The 20,456-nt window shown below is 44.4% G+C and overlaps 1 pseudogene; it reads right to left on the reverse strand.

Annotated features, from left to right (window-relative positions):
* Window positions 1-3,955: 3,955 nt before the first annotated feature.
* On the reverse strand, window positions 3,956-4,074 carry LOC134938988 (5S ribosomal RNA; annotated as a pseudogene).
* Between the last annotated feature and the right edge of the window lie 16,382 nt (window positions 4,075-20,456).

Consider the following 20,456-nt stretch of genomic DNA (forward strand, 5'->3'; position numbering starts at 1 on the left):
CACAAACCCATGCTGGTTCTTGCTAATAATACTAGCGGACTTTAGATACTCCTGTATGCCGTCCCTTAGAATTCCTTCCAATAAACCCCACTATATATGTTAAACTAACTGGTCTGTAGTTTCCTGGAAGATTTTTGGATCCCTTTTTAAATAATGGCACTACCTCAGCTATACGCCAATCCTTCGGTACCATGCCTGATCTAATTGAACTATTGAAAATCAAGTATAGGGTTCGTGCTAGTTGTGAACTAAGCTCCATAAGAACCCTCGGGTAAAGTCCATCAGGACCAGGTGATTTATTCATCTTAATTTTGCTTAGTCTCTCCCGGACTACTTCTTTGCTTAAACAAGTATCTAACCATGAATCATTACTGTCACAATTGTTATGCTCTACTCCCACCATCAGTTCTTCACTGGTGAATACTGATGAAAAGAATTTGTTCAGTATTTCCGCTTTTATTTCGTCATCATTTATCAATTCTCCGAATTCATCTTTTAATGGACCTATATTCTCCTTTATTAACCTTTCACCATTTATGTATTTAAAAACTTTTTAGGATTGGTTTTACTCTCTATAGCGATCTGCTTTTCATTTTCCATTTTAGCTGCTCTTATTGATTTTTTGCATTTCTTATTACACTCCTTGTAATACTTGAAAGACTACTCCTTTCCATTAGATTTAAATGCTTTGAAAGCCCGCTTTTTTTTTATCCATTTCTGCCTTAACCTCGTTTGTTAAGCCACATCGGTTTGAGTTTAATACTCCTGCGTTTACTGCCCATGGGAATAAAGTTATGAATATTGCTATCCAGCAACCCTTTTAAAACATCCCACATTTCTGAAGTGTTCTTGTTATTAAACAGAACCTCCCACTCTATGTCGTTAAGTGCACATCTAAGCATACTGAAATTAGCCTTCCTAAAGTTAAAAGTTTTGGTGGAACCCCTGTAGCTATGTTTCCTGAAACTGATGTCGAATGTGATCATATAGTGATCACTGTTACCCAATGTCTCTCCAACTTTAGTGTTTGATATAATGCCCACATTATTAGTAATTACTAGATCCAGGGTAGTTTTACCCCTAGTTGGGTCCTTGACTAATTGAGACAAGTAGTGATCCCTAAACATACAGTATTTAAAAACCTGCTGCCCCTCGCTTTAGCACATGAATCATTACTCCAGTTTATATCCGGGTAATTAAAATCCCCAATGACAAGGATGTGCCCCAATCCCGCAGCCGTTTTGATTTGCTGCAATAGTTGTTCTTCCTCATGTATGCTAATATCCGGCTGTTTGTAGCACGTGCCTATGACTAGTTTTTTTGCATCAATTCCCCCACTTGAGATTTCTACCCATAGTGACTCCACATTATCACCAGTCTCCTCATAGATAACCTCCTTTAGGTATGGTTTAAGTGATGGTTTAACATAAAGACATACACCTCCTCCTCTTTTGTTAGCCCTGTCCCTCCTAAAGAGAGAATACCCCTCCAAGTTAACAACCCAGTCGTGAGAGTCATCCCACCATGTTTCCGTAATACCTATAATGTCATACTCAGCCTTTGATGCTAACAATTCCAATTCCCCCATTTTACCTGCTAGACTTCTTGCATTTGCAAGCATACATTTTAGTTTATCGGTTCCTTTGTTTGTTTGTTTTCCTAAAGATTTCCCATCCTGGTTAACTAGTGCATCCGTAGAGTTACTAATACAGACAGTCCTTCTCGCTCCTTCTCCAACCCCATCGTACTTAGTATTGCCCACCTTACTTTTCTTTTTGGTCAACCCAATGTTCCCGTCTAAATTCACCGCCCTGACACAAGTATTTTCCCTTAAGTCCCGTACAACATTTTCTATAGTCTCTAATGATGACACATAATTGTTATTATTTAATGCTTTAGCAATACCTTTCTTAACCCTTAATAGAACCCATGTAAATACCCTTACCGGCTGCACTTTCCCTCCCCCCTTCTCCACCCCCATTTATCTCACTACCACCATCCCTACTATACTCGCTGCATGACCCATAGTTTCTAGCTAAACCCTCCCCCCAGGCTCCTAGTTTAAAAGCTCCTCCAACCTACTAACCATCCTACCCCCCCCAGCACCACAGCCCCTTCCTCATTCAGGTGCAATCCATGACAAGAAAAAAGATGGCGCCTGACTGAGAAGTCCGCCCAGTGTTCCAAGAACACAAACCCCTCTTTCCTACACCAGTCTCTGAGCCACACATTTACCTCCCTAATCTTCCTCGGTCTCCCTGGGCTAGCGCGTGGCACTGGTAATATTTCGGAGAAAATTATCTTAGATGTCCTTTTTTTTAGTTTCTGGCCAAAGTCCCTATAATCTTTCTTAAGGACATCCCACCTACCACTAACTTTGTTGTTGGTGCCAACGTGCACCAAGACCGCCGTGTCTTTCCCAGCCCCTCCCAACAATCTATCTACCCAGTCCGCGATGTGCCGTACCCAAGCACCCGGGAGACAACAGACCGTACGGCGATCACGGTCCCGGTAGCAGATTGCCCTATCTGCCTTCCTAATGATAGAGTCCCCTACCACCACCATCTGCCTGGGCGCCTCTCTAGCTTTCATCCCATCTGAGCCAGAGGGACCACTCCTCCGGTTGCTAGAGTGAGCAGTCTCCTCCAGCTCCGTCATTTCGTCGCTATCATCCACCGAATCTTCATCCAATCAGGCAAATTTGTTTGGGTTTGATAGATCCGAGATGTCGTGCCTCTCCCTCTTTTTCTCCCTTCTAACAGTGACCCAACTGCCTACCGGATTTTCCTCATCTACCAGTGACCCCTGCTGCAACTCCTCCACCATTCTATCTAAACTTTGCTCCAGATTGTATATCCCTCAGTCGCGTAACGGTCTGCTCTAGATCAGTTACCTGGGCTTCCAGGGCAACCGTTCGCTCACATCTCGTGCATATGTATTCGCCCTGATGAGGTGATGCAGATTACCTCTACCTCTACTTACGTCACTGTGATTGACCTTTGCTCTGCTCTTTTTTCTGTTCCCCCTCACCCCAACAACCAGTACCTCTTTGCCTTCTCTTACAGGGGAGTACAGTACACCTGGACCCGTCTCCCCCAAGGTTTCATTGACAGCCCAAGTATTTTCTCCCAGGCCCTACATGACTGTTTACATTCCTTTCAACCTGAGAATGAGTCGGTGCTGATACAATATGTTGATGACTTGTTGTTATGCTCTGATTCATTTGAGTCGTCCCTGGCAGACACTAAACAGCTTCTGTTTCACCTCTCCCAGACAGGACACAAGGTTTCAAAAAAAAAAGGGAGGTTTGTCCTGCACCGGCCTATTTGGATATATAAGAAATGATGATACTTAAACCAAAAATCGGACAGTAATATTTAAATATCCATTATTCCCATCTGTCCATATGGCGGTGCGCCCAGAGTCAAAGAGAAGGCTAAATGTAACAGAGAAAGAAAAAGTATGACTCTTGTTGGGGCGCACTCTTGTTGTATCGTGTTGTCTAATGATTAGTGATGTGTATAAAAAATAGTCAATTCTTTATTTCTACTCTTAAAATAAATGGGAACTCAGCACAAAACAAGAATCAGTGTTGAAATTTAGCATAAATGGATGTTAGCATTCCAGGAATAAGACAGATAATCTCTAGAAAAAAATTGGGAATGTTCAGATCTTGTTTATCCTTGGATAAATGCATATTGGAAGATAGCTACGTACCATGCTGCTTCCGTCTGCCAAAGATCTGTACAAACTGTGTTTGTATTAATGGAGCCCTGAATAGGGATGATTTCAGGCGAGGGACCACCCCCTAACTGAGATCTAACCCTGATGGTTCGAGTCCGTCTTGGAGAAAATTGCATACGATGAACAAGGTGAGATCTGGACGCAGTGAAGTGATGGGAATAAGTGAAAGTGGTGATCCTGCTGTTAGTGTTATCTCACAGGGAGTGAAGCCTTCCTACTGCACTGGGTATTCCCTAGTGGTCGCCCAACTAGGTACTGACCTAGCCCACCTCCGTTTAGCTTCCAAGATCGGACGAGATTGGGCGTAAGCGGAGGGGTATGGTCGTAGAAAATTTGTCCTGTGCCACTAATGAGAGTGCACCGAAACAGAAAATGGGTTACCTTGCGAGAAGGGAGTGGAGAAAAGGCATTGGGGAAAAAAGGGAAAGGATAGATCTTAGGAGCGTGAATCTGCTGTCCTCGTTAGACAGGAGAAACGTGTCTCCTGGGGGACACGGTCACCTGAATCGTGGATGAGAGTTCACGGAAAAAAGGAATGATTGAAAAAAATGGGAAAGAGAGAAAAAAGAAAGAAAAGGAAAAAGGATTGCATAAATATGAAAAACACTATGATGAATATTGCAATATTGAACAAGAACCAATCATGCTATATAGATGAAAAGATTTTTTAAGGATATTAGTAATAAAGATATTAAAGCAGGAGGAACTGAGATATAAAAGTACCCCCTGCGTATGGTCACTATATAGGCGGAGGACCTGGTGCAAGATCACACACCACTACTGGTCCCAACTGTATACCTTAAATTGTATAATGGAGTGCCAGTGATTGAAAAAACCTTAATAGTCAATTTTCAGCACAATAGGTCATACGTCCGGGGATATATTTGGTTATCATAATTTTAGTCTTTAGAACCATATGCAATTTTTAAATTTTCAAAGCAATAAATCATACTTTTAAAACCATTTTTGGTTTCAGTCTTAAGAACCATATGCAATTTATCAGAAAAACATGATATATACAGGACTCAAAAAGGGTTGTACCAGAGTGAAACCATGAAAAAACACAGTTTGAGATATTTGAAACAGATTTGGCTGCGGAACCACACACAAAAAAAATTTTTATGTATATTTCTGTGTGTACCTGAGGATACCTGCATTCATTGAATGAGGAGTTTTACCTGGCTAGTATTGAACAGATTATAATTACAAATCACTTGAGGCTAAGTTATGATGCCCCTAGAAAAATCAATCAGATGGCAATATGCAAAATAGGGTCTCACTTCGGCTAGTGATATTTTTGATTAAAGCCAAAAGAACAGTTAGTTAGTGCAGGTAAATGCAGGGCTCCTCTCCTACCTGAAGACTGCATGGGTGATATTTGACACTTACACATTTATTTGAGATAACACTAACAGCAGGATCACCACTTTCACTTATTCCCATCACTTCACTGCGTCCAGATCTCACCTTGTTCATCGTATGCAATTTTCTCCAAGACGGACTCGAACCATCAGGGTTAGATCTCAGTTAGGGGGTGGTCCCTCGCCTGAAATCATCCCTATTCAGGGCTCCATTAATACAAACACAGTTTGTACAGATCTTTGGCAGACGGAAGCAGCATGGTACGTAGCTATCTTCCAATATGCATTTATCCAAGGATAAACAAGATCTGAACATTCCCAATTTTTTTCTAGAGATTATCTGTCTTATTCCTGGAATGCTAACATCCATTTATGCTAAATTTCAACACTGATTCTTGTTTTGTGCTGAGTTCCCATTTATTTTAAGAGTAGAAATAAAGAATTGACTATTTTTTATACACATCACTAATCATTAGACAACACGATACAACAAGAGTGCGCCCCAACAAGAGTCATACTTTTTCTTTCTCTGTTACATTTAGCCTTCTCTTTGACTCTGGGCGCACCGCCATATGGACAGATGGGAATAATGAATATTTAAATATTACTGTCCGATTTTTGGTTTAAGTATCATCATTTCTTATATATCCAAATAGGCCGGTGCAGGACAAACCTCCCTTTTTTTTTTGAAACCTTGTGTCCTGTCTGGGAGAGGTGAAACAGAAGCTGTTTAGTGTCTGCCAGGGACGACTCAAATGAATCAGAGCATAACAACAAGTCATCAACATATTGTATCAGCACCGACTCATTCTCAGGTTGAAAGGAATGTAAACAGTCATGTAGGGCCTGGGAGAAAATACTTGGGCTGTCAATGAAACCTTGGGGGAGACGGGTCCAGGTGTACTGTACTCCCCTGTAAGAGAAGGCAAAGAGGTACTGGCTGTTGGGGTGAGGGGGAACAGAAAAAAGAGCAGAGCAAAGGTCAATCACAGTGACGTAAGTAGAGGTAGAGGTAATCTGCATCACCTCATCAGGGCGAATACATATGCACGAGATGTGAGCGAACGGTTGCCCTGGAAGCCCAGGTAACTGATCTAGAGCAGACCGTTACGCGACTGAGGGATATACAATCTGGAGCAAAGTTTAGATAGAATGGTGGAGGAGTTGCAGCAGGGGTCACTGGTAGATGAGGAAAATCCGGTAGGCAGTTGGGTCACTGTTAGAAGGGAGAAAAAGAGGGAGAGGCACGACATCTCGGATCTATCAAACCCAAACAAATTTGCCTGATTGGATGAAGATTCGGTGGATGATAGCGACGAAATGACGGAGCTGGAGGAGACTGCTCACTCTAGCAACCGGAGGAGTGGTCCCTCTGGCTCAGATGGGATGAAAGCTAGAGAGGCGCCCAGGCAGATGGTGGTGGTAGGGGACTCTATCATTAGGAAGGCAGATAGGGCAATCTGCTACCGGGACCGTGATCGCCGTACGGTCTGTTGTCTCCCGGGTGCTCGGGTATGGCACATCGCGGACTGGGTAGATAGATTGTTGGGAGGGGCTGGGAAAGACACGGCGGTCTTGGTGCACGTTGGCACCAACAACAAAGTTAGTGGTAGGTGGGATGTCCTTAAGAAAGATTATAGGGACTTTGGCCAGAAACTAAAAAAAAGGACATCTAAGATAATTTTCTCCGAAATATTACCAGTGCCACGCGCTAGCCCAGGGAGACCGAGGAAGATTAGGGAGGTAAATGTGTGGCTCAGAGACTGGTGTAGGAAAGAGGGGTTTGTGTTCTTGGAACACTGGGCGGACTTCTCAGTCAGGCGCCATCTTTTTTCTTGTCATGGATTGCACCTGAATGAGGAAGGGGCTGTGGTGCTGGGGGGGGTAGGATGGTTAGTAGGTTGGAGGAGCTTTTAAACTAGGAGCCTGGGGGGAGGGTTTAGCTAGAAACTATGGGTCATGCAGCGAGTATAGTAGGGATGGTGGTAGTGAGATAAATGGGGGTGGAGAAGGGGGGAGGGAAAGTGCAGCCGGTAAGGGTATTTACATGGGTTCTATTAAGGGTTAAGAAAGGTATTGCTAAAGCATCTCTTATGGGTCGCGCAGAAGTTATTAAATCTGTGATCTTTCCCAAGATTGCTTATTTTCTGCTTATGCTCCCTATTGCCCTCGTTGAGAAAGATGTCCTTTTCCTTAAACAATGTTTCACTAGATTTCTATGGGCCGGAAAACGACCAAGGGTCCCCTACGCTAGATTACAGCTATTACGTGAAGAGGGAGGTATGGGAATCCCGGATCCTGTCCTATTTAGCAGAGCAGCAATGTACAGGTATATCACAGACTGGCTTTGGGGCAGATCAGTATTTACGAACCTGACACTTTAACTCCCCTGCTGCACTCTTACACACCCCAAACTCCCGTCTCCCATCTGGGATAAAACATATTTTATTTTGGCATACATATCGAGCATGGCAGGCCACACACACCAAAGCACAGAGGAAACCTGACACCTCTCTTCACACTACGTTTTGGGGTAACCCATGTTTCCTTCCTGGCCTTGATAACACACATTTTTTGAGCTGGAGAGAAAAGGGGATCGCAGCTATTAGAGACATATACGACCCAGGAGGCAACGTAGTGCTTTCTTTCTCTGATATCCAGACAAAATTTGGTATTTCCCACCGAGAATTTTTTATGTACCTGCAGGCTAGACATTTTGCTCAATCCCAGTCTCATCCTATGATTTCTGAGGCTACCACAGACCCGCTGCGCACCTTAATGGTGCTCACTAAAGATTGTCCTTACCATCTCAGCTACTTCAGAAACACCTTTAGGGTCTCATATAGGGACCGGCTCTGGGACCCTGCGTTGTCCTCGTGGTCCAGAGATATCCCCAATATGGGATCGAGTGCTGAATTGCTAGATAACATTTTACCCACTTTTAGATTCTTACACTCTGCCTCTTTGCAAGAGGTACACTTGAAGATGCTCCAAAGGGCATATATAGCACCTAATCAGATGGCACACATGGTCCCAGACGACACTGGCTGCTGCATCAAATGTACTGCGCAGAGTGCCACCTTGTACCACAATATGTGGTCTTGCCGAAAAATATCTAAGTATTGGTACAAGGTGGTCGCTTATCTCAACACAGTATTTAACTTACGGTTAATAAAACGCCCGAAGGCGTGTTTGTTACTTGATTTTAGGGAGTGGTCTCTTGGGCCTGAAGATAGGGACATTGTTCCGGTACTCTCTGTTATCCTAACAATAGCCAAGAAACAAATTCTTAACAATTGGATCAAACCGTCTGCCCCTTCTTTGATGGCTGTGAAGCACATGACCCTCCGGATTATTTATTTTGAGAGGCGTGCTACTCTTCCTGATATTGAATTAGGGGTCAGGCGGTTTGCCAGGAAGTGGGAAAGGTATATTGATACTCTAGACCCGGATATTCAAACGTTCATCTATAAACTTTTTGAGACCACAACGTGGTACCTATATAGACAAATTGATAGAGCCTCTTGACAACTTAAGCCCATGTACTGTTCCTTTGAGATCTCCTGTTCTTTTCCTAGAAATGTAAATATATTAATTTTAATACCCCACGCTGTATGTTCAGTCTGATGCCATATAGGTACTGAACCTTCTCTTTGGTTAGAGTGGCTAAACATGCCTGAAATGCCTTTTCACTAGTCTTACTTAAGATGTCTTTGGACGCCACTCATTCATGAGCTGATTATACTTGTATTGTCTTCCCCATTTGTTCCCCCTCCCCCCCCCTCCTCCTGTTTGTCTTCTTTACTGACCTCTCGAGTATATAGATATTCTGTAAATCCTCAGGTAGAACTGGGTGCTTGGCCTTAGGTATATGATGATTTCTTATGTTGAGACGCACACCGGTACAGTCTTCATCATTTCCTAGACCTCATGTAGGTTAAGATTGTTCATCCTTTGCCTCTTACCCAAGCTTACAGCTACCGACTATGTATGTATTTGTTGATTTCACTGATGTGACTTAAAAATACCTTCTGTTGAAACACTGTAACTATACCGGTTTTTCTCCGGTTTTTGGTTTGTCTATATCATGAAGGTCTTCCCTGTTCTTGTTTTTCTATAAAAAAATCTAATAAAAATTGTTGAATTAAAAAAAAAAAAAAAAGAATTATCTGTGACATGATATTGATACATTTTGTCCCCTATTTTCTCCCAGATGACGCTTATTTCATATGTGGAAAGAAGGCGTACAAATGGCTTACTCCGAGCTCTGAAGGGTTGAGTTACAAAGGCAGAGTACTACCAGAAGTCATGACCATTGCACATGACAAAATGAAAGACATTCACCACAATGCTCTGCCTCCTTATACTCACACCCACTATGAACACATTTTCAAGAGACAACTCATAGACAGTAGAGAGCTCGCAGCCTCTAATTTGATTCATGAATCCACCGGGATTCAGATTCTTCATGCATTAGATATCACCCATACTGCCAGAGGAATTATAAATTATAGGTATAGCCATGCGCTAGCGAACTTGATAGATAATATCACTGAGATGTATGGTGACACCTTCAGGTATACGGGTAGGGAACTACAGGCCTACAAGAAGGAACTGGTTCAACACAGAATGGTTTTGAATTACGTCACGGCCATGACGGGTGGGTATTGCGTTACCTTGGCTACTCAATATGGTGTGAAATGCTGCACGTATATTACGAACAGTACTGAGGACCCAACAGAGATCATTGATCAAAAGATTGGGAGTTTAGAAGGAAACATAATCTCAATTTAGCGGCTGTGGGTAATGAATTGACTGGATGGGCCTCATGGTTGAACCCACTCAAGTGGTTCTCTGGGTTAGGAGAGTGGACACAAGGTATGATTGCAAATGTGGGGAAGTTTCTCCTCTGTATCCTAGCTGTTGTCATAATTATCGGCCTGATATTTAAATGTGTTCGGATTTTGAAGCAGCGAAAAAGGCATAACACAAATTTGATGAGTCTAAGGAGCGGGTGTTTTGTAAATGCAGCAGATCTGGTATACGATCCGACGATAGAGACAGTGCTGTGATAGGAATGTAAATTAATTTCATTGCCTGTTTCTTTCACCATCTTTTTGTGTTTTTCTCTCCTTCTACCCAGCAAAACTTCTACCAAATCCGGACATCAGTGTGCAAAGACATAGGTACATGTATCCCAGTATACTCTATAGGTTGAATGTCATCCCACACCCAACCAGTGGTCCCTTGACCGCCGAGTGCATATAGAGGATGTCTCGTCATCCTTCCTGTCTTCGCCAACCATAGTCAGTGTCTGATTTGCGAAATAAGTACATATGTTTGTCTAGGTCACCTGTTATGTGTTTTTAAATATTTTGTTAGTAATTTATGATAGTTATTGTTTACTATCAAAGGGTGGACTGTCAAAGTCGAAAATATTACATACACACCACATGCAAACACCAAACAGAATGGCCTCTGTGTGTGCGCAATTTGTGTACGCACGCTACGTACACTGGTTCACAAGCCTTGCGTATTGGCGCATGGTATGAGTAAATACGGTAGCATACGCATTCGCACAGAAAAGCCACAAAGCCATATTTAATATTCTATTTATATAGTGCATAATTTACACATAGTCTCCACACACTTTTCTAACAAGTTACATATACTCAAAAGATAGAACAACAGAGTTATTCAGCTTTACAGGATGTGAGGGGATAGAGCAAGGTAAGGACTTTATGTTTGGTATCCAGACATGCAGTATTTTGAGATCTACATTCCGGTTGCTATTTGCAGTTTATAGCATGTTTCTGCACATAGATATGTACAGAATTGTAATATCACAAACTATTGTAAATACTGTACTCTTGATATTCGGCGGGAACCCAGTGGCGAACACTTGCAAGTACACCTGTACCAAGCATCGCCCATTCATTCAAACCAACCTATGACCCCTCATGTACTGTAAATTACCTGCCCCTTGACCTATGGAAGAAGAGCTTACATTTCCCATTGTACTGTATTTGGACACATTGTATAAAAGAGAGTCCTCTTGACCAGGCTCAGGCTATTCTCTGAAGGTCATCTTGCTAAGACTGACTGAGTCCTGGATCCGGGAGCATTTGCGAACAAACATATGTACTATTGGTTATAGCTCTTCTCTGTAATATTGTTTTATTTTTTTCTGTATCTTTTGAGTAAATACTGTTGATGCGTTAGACCACAACATTACATTTAACTACTAGTTTCACATTCAATTCTTGTTTGGGGATAAGGTGTATTCAGCCACACGTGTCACTGCATTGTGCACATAGCGTGTCACCGTGTATACGCAACGTGCATACATATGTTAGCGGTTATTTGCTTACGTTTAGCCGCTGCAGCGGCCTGAACCACAGAGTTATATGGTATTACTTTTCCTTGTAAATTAATCAAACTTTACATTTCACAGTGGAAAGATAGCAATCCACACCGTGCTCACAGTATGAGGTTGCAGTCAGTGATAACACAAATAGAGCCTTCACCAATAAACTCTTAGGTGCATATGGAATAAAAAGGTGATATCACACGGCGCTACCAACCAATACAGCTCTTAAACATTCTTCACATAAACCCAAACATTACCCAATGAGGGTGATATGCAATCAATAATCTGTATAATTGTGAGTGGGACCAATAAAAACACTCTTGGATTTTACTTTCTGCCTCTCTGTATTGCACAATTGTATGTTTTTCTTTGTTTCTCAGAAATATTTTTCAGGGAAAAAGAAAGTTCATTTGCATATTTATGTGAAGAATGTTTAAGCGCTGTATTGGTTGGCAGCGCCGTGTGATATCACCTTTTTATTACATTTCACAGTAGCTGGAGGGCTGCAGGTTGAACACCAATACCTAAGGTCTTCCCAGGTTCCAATTGTATTACCAAGAAGTTGCTACAATTTGAGATTAGAGATGTGCACCGGAAATTTTTCGGGTTTTGTGTTTTGGTTTTGGGTTCGGTTCCGTGGCCGTGTTTTGGATTCGAACGCGTTTTGGCAAAACCTCACCGAATTTTTTTTGTCGGATTCGGGTGTGTTTTGGATTCGGGTGTTTTTTTCAAAAAACCCTAAAAAACAGCTTAAATCATAGAATTTGGGGGTCATTTTGATCCCAAAGTATTATTAACCTCAATAACCATAATTTCCACTCATTTTCAGTCTATTCTGAACACCTCACACCTCACAATATTATTTTTAGTCCTAAAATTTGCACCGAGGTCGCTGGATGACTAAGCTCAGCGACCCAAGTGGCCGACACAAACACCTGGCCCATCTAGGAGTGGCACTGCAGTGTCACGCAGGATGGCCCTTCCAAAAAACACTCCCCAAACAGCACATGACGCAAAGAAAAAAAGAGGCGCAATGAGGTAGCTGTGTGAGTAAGCTAAGCGACCCTAGTGGCCGACACAAACACCTGGCCCATCTAGGAGTGGCACTGCAGTGTCAGGCCGGATGGCCCTTCCAAAAAATACTCCCCAAACAGCACATGACGCAAAGAAGAAAAAAAAGAGGCGCAATGAGGTAGCTGTGTGACTAAGATAAGTGACCCTAGTGGCCGACACAAACACCTGGCCCATCTAGGAGTGGCACTGCAGTGTCACGCAGGATGGCCCTTCCCAAAAACACTCCCCAAACAGCACATGACGCAAAGAAAAAAAGAGGCGCAATGAGGTAGCTGTGTGAGTAAGCTAAGCGACCCTAGTGGCCGACACAAACACCTGGCCCATCTAGGAGTGGCACTGCAGTGTCAGGCCGGATGGCCCTTCCAAAAAATACTCCCCAAACAGCACATGACGCAAAGAAGAAAAAAAAGAGGCGCAATGAGGTAGCTGTGTGACTAAGATAAGTGACCCTAGTGGCCGACACAAACACCTGGCCCATCTAGGAGTGGCACTGCAGTGTCACGCAGGATGGCCCTTCCAAAAAATACTCCCCAAACAGCACATGACGCAAAGAAGAAAAAAAAGAGGCGCAATGAGGTAGCTGTGTGACTAAGATAAGCGACCCTAGTGGCCGACACAAACACCTGGCCCATCTAGCAGTAGCACTGCAGTGTCACGCAGGATGGCCCTTCTAAAAAACACTCCCCAAACAGCACATGACGCAAAGAAGAAAAAAAAGAGGCGCAATGAGGTAGCTGTGTGACTAAGATAAGCGACCCTAGTGGCCGACACAAACACCTGGCCCATCTAGGAGTGGCACTGCAGTGTCACGCAGGATGGCCCTTCCAAAAAATACTCCCCAAACAGCACATGACGCAAAGAAGAAAAAAAAGAGGCGCAATGAGGTAGCTGTGTGACTAAGATAAGCGACCCTAGTGGCCGACACAAACACCTGGCCCATCTAGGAGTGGCACTGCAGTGTCACGCAGGATGGCCCTTCCAAAAAACTACTCCCCAAACAGCACATGACGCAAAGAAAAATGAAAGAAAAAAGAGGTGCAAGATGGAATTGTCCTTGGGCCCTCCCACCCACCCTTATGTTGTATAAACAGGACATGCACACTTTAACCAACCCATCATTTCAGTGACAGGGTCTGCCACACGACTGTGACTGAAATGACGGGTTGGTTTGGACCCCCACCAAAAAAGAAGCAATAAATCTCTCCTTGCACAAACTGGCTCTACAGAGGCAAGATGTCCACCTCATCATCATCCTCCGATTCATCACCGTGTACATCCCCCTCCTCACAGATTATCAATTCGTCCCCACTGGAATCCACCATCACAGCTCCCTGTGTACTTTGTGGAGGCAATTGCTGCTGGTGAATGTCTCCATGGAGGAATTGATTATAATTCATTTTAATGAACATCATCTTCTCCACATTTTCTGGAAGTAATCTCGTACGCCGATTGCTGACAAGGTGAGCGGCGGCACTAAACACTCTTTCGGAGTACACACTTGTGGGAGGGCAACTTAGGTAGAATAAAGCCAGTTTGTGCAAGGGCCTCCAAATTGCCTCTTTTTCCTGCCAGTATACGTACGGACTGTCTGACGTGCCTACTTGGATGCGGTCACTCATATAATCCTCCACCATTCTTTCAATGGTGAGAGAATCATATGCAGTGACAGTAGACGACATGTCCGTAATCGTTGGCAGGTCCTTCAGTCCGGACCAGATGTCAGCATCAGCAGTCGCTCCAGACTGCCCTGCATCACCGCCAGCGGGTGGGCTCGGAATTCTGAGCCTTTTCCTCGCACCCCCAGTTGCGGGAGAATGTGAAGGAGGAGATGTTGACAGGTCGCGTTCCACTTGACTTGACAATTTTCTCACCAGCAGTTCTTTGAACCCCTGCAGACTTGTGTCTGCCGGAAAGAGAGATCCAAGGTAGGTTTTAAATCTAGGATCGAGCACGGTGGCCAAAATGTAGTGCTCTGATTTCAACAGATTGACCACCCGTGAATCCTTGTTAAGCGAATTAAGGGCTCCATCCACAAGTCCCACATGCCTAGCGGAATCGCTCAGTGTTAGCTCCTCCTTCAATGTCTCCAGCTTCTTCTGCAAAAGCCTGATGAGGGGAATGACCTGACTCAGGCTGGCAGTGTCTGAACTGACTTCACGTGTGGCAAGTTCAAAAGGTTGCAGAACCTTGCACAACGTTGAAATCATTCTCCACTGCGCTTGAGACAGGTGCATTCCACCTCCTATATTGTGGTCAGTTGTAAAGGCTTGAATGGCCTTTTGCTGCTCCTCCAACCTCTGAAGCATATAGAGGGTTGAATTCCACCTCGTTACCACTTCTTGCTTCAGATGATGGCAGGGCAGGTACAGGCGTTTTTGGTGTTGCTCCAGTCTTCTGTACGTGGTGCCTGTACGCCGAAAGTGTCCCGCAATTCTTCTGGCCACCGACAGCATCTCTTGCACTCCCCTGTCGTTTTTTAAATAATTCTGCACCACCAAATTCAAGGTATGTGCAAAACATGGGACGTGCTGGAATTTGCCCATATTTAATGCACACACAATATTCCTGGCGTTGTCCGATGCCACAAATCCACAGGAGAGTCCAATTGGGGTAAGCCATTCTGCGATGATCTTCCTCAGTTGCCGTAAGAGGTTTTCAGCTGTGTGCGTATTCTGGAAAGCGGTGATACAAAGCGTAGCCTGCCTAGGAAAGAGTTGGCGTTTGCGAGATGCTGCTACTGGTGCCGCCGCTGCTGTTCTTGCGGCGGGAGTCAATACATCTACCCAGTGGGCTGTCACAGTCATATAGTCCTGAGTCTGCCCTGCTCCACTTGTCCACATGTCCGTGGTTAAGTGGACATTGGGTACAACTGCATTTTTTAGGACACTGGTGAGTCTTTTTCTGAGGTCTGTGTACATTTTCGGTATCGCCTGCCTAGAGAAATGGAACCTAGATGGTATTTGGTACCGGGGACACAGTACCTCAATCAAGTCTATAGTTGGCTCTGCAGTAATGATGTATACCGGAACCACGTTTCTCACCGCCCAGGATGCCAAGGCCTCAGTTATCCGCTTTGCAGCAGGATGACTGCTGTGATATTTCATCTTCCTCGCAAAGGACTGTTGGACAGTCAATTGCTTGGTGAAAGTAGTAAAAGTCGTCTTACGACTTCCCCTCTGGGATGACCATCGACTCCCAGCAGCAACAACAGCAGCGCCAGCAGCAGTAGGCGTTACACGCAAGGATGCATCGGAGGAATCCCACGCAGGAGAGGACTCGTCAGAATTGCCAGTGACATGGCCTGCAGGACTATTGGCATTCCTGGGGAAGGAGGAAATTGACACTGAGGGAGTTGGTGGGGTGGTTTGCGTGAGCTTGGTTACAAGAGGAAGGGATTTACTGGTCAGTGGACTGCTTCCGCTGTCGCCCAAAGTTTTTGAACTTGTCACTGACTTATGATGAATGCGCTGCAGGTGACGTATAAGGGAGGATGTTCCGAGGTGGTTAACGTCCTTACCCCTACTTATTACAGCTTGACAAAGGCAACACACGGCTTGACACCTGTTGTCCGCATTTCTGTTGAAATACTTCCACACCGAAGAGCTGATTTTTTTGGTATTTTCACCAGGCATGTCAATGGCCATATTCCTCCCACGGACAACAGGTGTCTCCCCGGGTGCCTGACTTAAACAAACCACCTCACCATCAGAATCCTCCTTGTCAATTTCCTCCCCAGCGCCAGCAACACCCATATCCTCCTCATCCTGGTGTACTTCAACACTGACATCTTCAATCTGACTATCAGGAACTGGACTGCAGGTGCTCCTTCCAGCACTTGCAGGGGGCGTGCAAATGGTGGAAGGCGCATGCTCTTCACGTCCAGTGTTGGGAAGGTCAGGCATCGCAACCAACACAATTGGACTCTCCTTGTAGATTTGTGATTTCGAAGAACGCACAGTTCTTTGCTGTGCTTTTGCCAGCTTAAGTCTTTTCATTTTTCTAGCGAGAGGCTGAGTGCTTCCATCCTCATGTGAAGCTGAACCACTAGCCATGAACATAGGCCAGGGCCTCAGCCGTTCCTTGCCACTCCGTGTGGTAAATGGCATATTGGCAGACTTCCGGTTCCGGCGCCCATGTGAGGAGAAGCTGATTGCTGCAGCTCTCCTGCACCCTCGGCAACCGGAGCACACAGCGCCTCCAATTCGCGGCTTTTCTCCGCGCCGGTCGCACAATACCAGTGGGAAGGTGTAGAGAACTGGATGGAGAGGTTTCTGTCCTCCCCTATGCCCCCTAAAGTCCAAAGATCGAGGTCTGAAAAACGGCCGGGAGAATCCAAGATGGCCGCCGCATCTAACTCACAAACGAGTCTGCAGGCTGCTGGCAGCACCAAACAGGCTTCTGCAAAACACACTTCTCCCTCAGGTGAGCCTGACTGTACCCCTGTCTCTCCAGTGACTTATGCTGATGTAGTAAGAGCTGTTAGGGATGCCATGGAGCCTATCATGGATGCACATGCTGTTAAAATGCAGCAGGCAGTAAAAGATCTAAAATCCCAAATCAAGCAGCTCACCAAGACTGTTCTTACAAATGAACAAAGGCTGGGGGAGACTTTTCAGGATGTTGGGGATCTTAAGCACAGATATGATGAGCTCCAGAAATCTCACTTTCAACTGCTGAACAAGGTTGATGATCTTGAAAATAGATCGAGGAGATCGAATCTTCGGGTACTGGGGCTCCCTGAGTCACTGAAAGGTCCTGATTTGACTCTGTTTTTGCAAACGTCCCTCCTTGATTTACTGCATATCCAAGATGAATGCACCGGCTTAGTTATTGAGAGAGCCCACAGACTGGGTCCCCCACGTTCTGCACCTAATAGCAGACCACGTGTGGTCATATTTAAATGTCTGAACTTTCTCCATAAGGAGGCAATATGGTCGGCATCCAGGAAGCATAGAAATTTACAATGGGAGGGACCTCGTTTGGCCATTTTCCAGGACTACTCCGCGGAGGTTTCCCGGGCCCGTCGAGAATTTACCCCCCTTTGCTCTCGTTTGGTAAAGGCAAATAAAAAATTTGCTCTGCTCTTCCCTGCAAGACTACGTCTGTTTGATGGAAATTCTTTTCGAGACTTTACAAACCTTGCAGATGCAGAGGCTTATGTTTCCGAGGCCTCCCAGGCAGATGACGACTCATCTCAGGTGGACGACACCCTGGAGAGGGATGGCTGAGTATTGCTCCTGGACTTCTCTGTTTCTGGCGATGCCCGCCAATCTAATATAATTTAATTATTGCGGTAGAAGCTGCCGCAGGTGATTTTTCCCCACAAAAGAGCATTTGGTCTTATACAACGGGCCGAACCATTTTACTTTGTTTTATGTTTTAGATTTTTCTTATACATCTGCTGTTTTCTCCTGGAAATGCAATCTTTCTAGAATGTTTACATATGTTTAGAGGAGATATTTCCATCCTTTTATTTATGTGACAGGCTGCATTTTTCTTTTTCTGTAACATGCTCTGTGTGCTCCGATATTTTCTGGTTAATTTTCTTAGATATATTTTCATATAATATGTTGCCGAGGGTGGGTAAGGGCGCCCCCTCCCTCACTTTTTTTCTCAGGTTATCAAATTCTGGCTGGCTCAGTGGTGGTCTATGACGGCCTCTGTGCTTGCTCGAACCGGTTGTTCTTGTTTTCTGAAGTTATGATCGTCCTTAGCAGGACTTTCTTTCACAATTTTAATGTTATATTCTGTGTGTTTTCTATGTTTTTGTTCTTCTTTTCTTCTCCCCACCCCTTCTTTTCCTTATGTGTCCACCCCGGTATGTTTGGTATTTGTTTCTCGACGGCTGTAGATATTATGGTTACTGTGCATGTTTTCAGGTTCTCCCAGGTCATTTGATGCATGGCTAGTCTGAGTGTAGGCACGTGGAATGTGGGAGGGATCAACTCCCCAGCTAAACGCAGAAAGATTTTGCTCTATCTTCGGAAGGTGGGCATGGATGTTGTTTTCATTCAGGAATCTCACCTTATGCCAAATGAGGTGGTAAAACTGAACACTATGGGTTGGTCTGTGGTAGCCTCTTCCTCCTTCTCTTCTAAGGCTAGAGGAGTGATTATATTAGCACGACACACGGTCCCTATCTCTGTCCAAGCTATTATAGATGACACTCAGGGTAGGTATGTATTGGCAGATGTCACATTGTATGCATCCAGGTTCCTACTTTGTAATATTTATGCCCCTAATCAGTACTCTAGGCAATTCTATACGAACATGGTCACTAAGCTACTAAGTTACTCTGAAATTCCCATAGTACTGGGTGGAGATTTTAATATATATTCTTCTTCAACCATGGATAAATCCCCTCCCCCCCGCACTCCCCCCTCGTTACCGCATATTGGTATCCCCTATATTTGCTTGCAGCTGTCCTTAGTGGATGTGTGGCGCGCATGCTATCCATTAGAAAGGGAGTTTACATGTCTCTCAGCTGCGCACCACACGTTCTCGAGGATTGATTATCTGCTGTTATCTGAATCCCTTTTCTCAAAAGTGGCTGACTCAAAAATTGAGAATATCTGTATTTCAGATCATGCTCTATGCTGGATGAAATTGATGCTCCTCTCAGAAAAATCCCCATTCCGCTCCTGGCACTTCCCCTCTCATTTAAGTGGCTTTCTAAAATTCCGCTCCTCATTAGATGCAGCGTGGCTGGATTATCATATGCACAATGGAGAAACTCTGAGCGACGATCCTGCTCTTTTCTGGCAGGCGTCAAAATCAGTTATCCAGGGACACATTATTTCCTATAGTAAAAAAAGGGATTTAGATTTAAATTCACAATATTTGGAAGCCCAGGTGACTCTCACTCTCACTTTCCAGGAATTTAAGTCCTCCCCCTCCCCTTCTACTAGAGAACGGTACCTTACACAAAAAACACTGTTCGATACCTTCCTTTCTCAATTGGAAGCGAAATATTCATTTTCAAGAGACTGTAGCATTTACAGATATGGCAACAAGTCTGGCAAACTGTTATCACGTTTATTAAAGGGCATACACCCTAAAGTGGTCATTCACTCTCTGCTCACCCAAGGTGGAGACAGAGTACGGACCTCGGCCGAGATTGCTGAGGTGCTACAGTCTTTTTATTCCACTCTGTATGCACGTCCTATTATCAACCAGACACACAAGTCTAGCTTTTGGTCTTCTACTGATCTGCCTCAAATGTCAGAGTCGCACTGTACCTCTCTTCTTGCACCTATCACCACTGAGGAAGTTTCTCTAGCAATAGGTGGACTGAAGACTGGGAAGACTCCGGGTCCTGACGGTTTCGCCAATGACTACTATAAAATTCTATCTACTAGACTGAGCGAACCTCTTTTTGTCTTATTTAATTCTTTTATGCAGGGTGCTTCCTTGCCCCAATATTTTAATTCAGCCGTCATAAAGGTTATCCCGAAGCCTGGCCGGGATCCTGAGTCTCCCAGCTCTTATCGTCCGATCTCCCTTTTAAACACGGATTACAAATTATTCACTAAAATCCTCTCAAATAGACTCAAATTCATAGTCCCTGACATAGTGCATACGGACCAGACTGGATTTGTCTGGGGTCGGCAATCAGTGAGCAATATCCGAAAGGTCTTGACTGTTATGCAGGCCTTTCAGCTTTCCAAACCCACGGATACTAATGTATTATTATCCATTGATGCCGAAAAGGCGTTTGACCTGGTCACCTGGGACCATCTGTATGAAACGCTCCATCGCTTTGGTGCACCTGAGGACTTTGTCTCTCTTATTTCCCGTCTATATGAATCTCCCTCCACTCAAGTTTTGGGGAATAGTATTCTCTCTTCCCCTTTCCTTATCCAGAGTGGCACACGACAGGGCTGCCCCTTGTCACCTTTATTATTTGC

The sequence above is a fragment of the Pseudophryne corroboree genome, chromosome 6 (assembly GCF_028390025.1).
Source record: "Pseudophryne corroboree isolate aPseCor3 chromosome 6, aPseCor3.hap2, whole genome shotgun sequence".
NCBI classification, from domain to species: domain Eukaryota; kingdom Metazoa; phylum Chordata; class Amphibia; order Anura; family Myobatrachidae; genus Pseudophryne; species Pseudophryne corroboree.